General features: G+C 44.5%; 1 non-coding gene across 1 annotated transcript; it reads left to right on the forward strand.

Annotated features, from left to right (window-relative positions):
• Positions 1-1,761: 1,761 nt before the first annotated feature.
• LOC127683924 (U1 spliceosomal RNA) lies at positions 1,762-1,923 on the forward strand. The gene has a single exon (XR_007977701.1). It is a non-coding gene; the product is annotated as a U1 spliceosomal RNA (small nuclear RNA).
• The last annotated feature ends 954 nt before the right edge of the window (positions 1,924-2,877 follow it).

Raw genomic sequence — 2,877 nt, forward strand, 5'->3', positions numbered from 1 at the left:
GAAACATTCTATTTACCTGTTTATCTCCAACCAAGACAATATTGGCTAAACTATAATAGATGCTAAGTTGGCAGGGTTAATTCAGACAACGTGTCTCCTTCCATCTTGATCATATCCACACATGTCTGGAACACCCAGATGCCCACCTAACCTGACTGTGGGAGTTTTCTGAGCCACTTCCTGTTCCCAGTCCCTGTTCCTTTCTTGTTCTGACCCTAGCTAGGACCTTGACCCAGTTTCCTGGAGACAATCTATGTTTAGCCTCTGGCTCCTTACCCTGAAGGTCTGTGGCTGGGGGCTCCTGCCTTGCTGTTCTTTCCTTGTTCTGCTGTGCTGGACCAGCTTGCCGCGTTTCTGTGTCTGTGAGTGAGTAGGTGTATAGTCTGACTTATCTCTTTCCTGAGTAGACTGGAGTCAAATAGAAAACTCAAATGCTGACCACAATGGTTTAACAGAGTGAAAATACCCAAAGGTGCATTCACCATATCCATATCCATCCATATGCACACACATACATATACACATACATACACATACACATACACATACATACATCTGAAAAAATGCTCAAATGTGTACCCATATATCCTAGTTACCTTTTCGTTGCTTTGATAAACACTATAACTGAAAAGCAACTTGTGGAGGAAAAGGATTATTATTTCATATTACATTTCCATCACTGAGGGAAGCCAAGGGAGGAACTCAAGGCAGGAACCTCCTGGTAGGAACTGAAATGGAGTCCATGGAGACAGGCTGCTCACTAGCTTGCTCTCTCTGGTTTGCTTAGCCATTTTTCTCATACAGGTAGGCCCACGTGCCTAGAGATGGCACTGACAGAAGTGATCCTGACCCTCCTACATCAATTAGCAGTTAAGAAAATACCTCATGACAAAGGTCAATCTGATCTGGGGAATTTTCTAGTTGAGGTTCCCAGATGACTTCAGGTCTGTGTCAAGTTGATGGCTGAATCTAATAGGACACCGTTCATCCACCTGTCTGCCTGTCCGCTGAAAAATGCTCAAATGTATACCCATCTATCCATTTCTGTTATGTGCCTGGCACTGAGAGATTCATGGAAGCAAGCATTATAGACACTGTTTTCCTTCATAGTAATGTATTAATGATAAAGGAAGAAGTAATTTTATAACACATTCTGGTGTGCAAGTTATTTATTTAGATATAGAGAGGAAATAGCTAACTAGATAATTAGGGAGATTGATATGACAAAGTTGACGTGTTCTTCAAAGCAGTTACTAATTGTTTTCTACATATTCTCAAAACGGGCTGCTCCTGTTGGTCTGAGACCCTCTACAACATCTGATGATGTTTTGTTTCAGTAGTGAAGAGGTGATATGATGGCTATAAGTCAGGGATGCCACTAGCCATCCTACGGTATGCTGGAACCCCCCCCCCCAATGAAGAATTATTGATGCCAAATGATCAACAGATAGGGCGTAGGACTAGGGATGTAGCTCAGTGGTAGGATGCTGGCCTAATGTAAGCAAGGATGAGCTGGCTACTTTATCCGCCAATCTAAATGTGTTCGTTAGAGCAACTAGCTAAACAGCTCCCTTTAGCCTAACGCCAATTGCTATCTCCAATAATAGTGTCTGGCATTTACGGCTCAGGCTGTGGCAAGCATTCTGGTAATTCTTTCAACTGATTATATCTTTTAACTCTGAAAGCCCTAAGGGGCAGGCATCACCATCAGCTTGATTTTAGAGGTGAGATAAGTTTGGTGGAGTAAAGAAACTCACACAAATACTTACCTGGCAGGGGAGGTAGTGTGATAGTGAAGACGGTTTTCCCAGGGGAAGACGTAGCCAATGCACTCCAAATGTGCTGACCCCTGCATTTTCCACAAATGTGGGGAACTCAACTACACAACTTATGGCAGTGGGGGGGGGGAGGGCTTCATTCACATTTTCCATGTCGCCATTAAATTTTAATAGCAAAATAGAAAAACTCATACAAGGACTGGGGCAATAGCTCAGTGGAGGAGCACTTGCTGGGCACGCATGTGGCTCTGGGTTCAAATCCTGACGCTGCCAAAGAGACAAGCAACTAAAAGAGAAATGAAGTGAAAAGCCTTGTCCAAGGCCTCACTGCTGGTGGCCGAGGTCTTTCTGCCAGCCCAGGAATTGTGCCTCCTCATTCGCCACCACCACAACTGACACTTTTAACTCCAATGTGGGCCTCTCCCTTCAACTCATGAGTAGTTGCTTCCATGAGCTTGTGTGGGCTCCAGGCTTCTGGTGGGAATCTGACAGAAAAGAGGCTGGCATAGGAGGGCATAAATTCAATCCAAGTGTGGGGGGAAGAGTGTTTTACACTTGAAAACATCAACATCAAGTTTAGATGATTAATTAACAGTCCTCCCACACAGCTGTACAGTGGCCATATTAATCCAGTCTAATTAAACCAAGTCAACCCAAACTGTTAGTCATCTCCAGTTCAGAGATGCCTGTGTTGACGTGGGGTAAACAGCAGTGCTATAAATAGCAGATGAAGGCTGACAGGCTCCCACACAGCCAATCCGCCCTCATTACCTTAGACATCACTACCTGCTACTTTGGGATCTCTCTCTCTCTCTCTCTCTCTCTCTCTCTCTCTCTCTCTCTCTCTGTGTGTGTGTGTGTGTGTGTGTTTCCATCCTCACTTCACCAACAGTAAAGTGTTGCTTTACTAACAGTCCCTGGGCAGTAATGATTTAAAACAACAAGAAGAAGCTAGGCGCCCAAACACATGCTTTGTCACCATTTGGTGTCCCCTGATCCAGAGCATGAGTGTAAGGTCTGTATCCCCTTGCTTGTGTTACGGTGTCTGAGCGCTCCCAGCCTGTAAACTGATCAAGTTCCTTAACCATAATCTAGCCGA

Source organism: Apodemus sylvaticus, chromosome 4, assembly GCF_947179515.1.
Source record: "Apodemus sylvaticus chromosome 4, mApoSyl1.1, whole genome shotgun sequence".
Classification (NCBI taxonomy): domain Eukaryota; kingdom Metazoa; phylum Chordata; class Mammalia; order Rodentia; family Muridae; genus Apodemus; species Apodemus sylvaticus.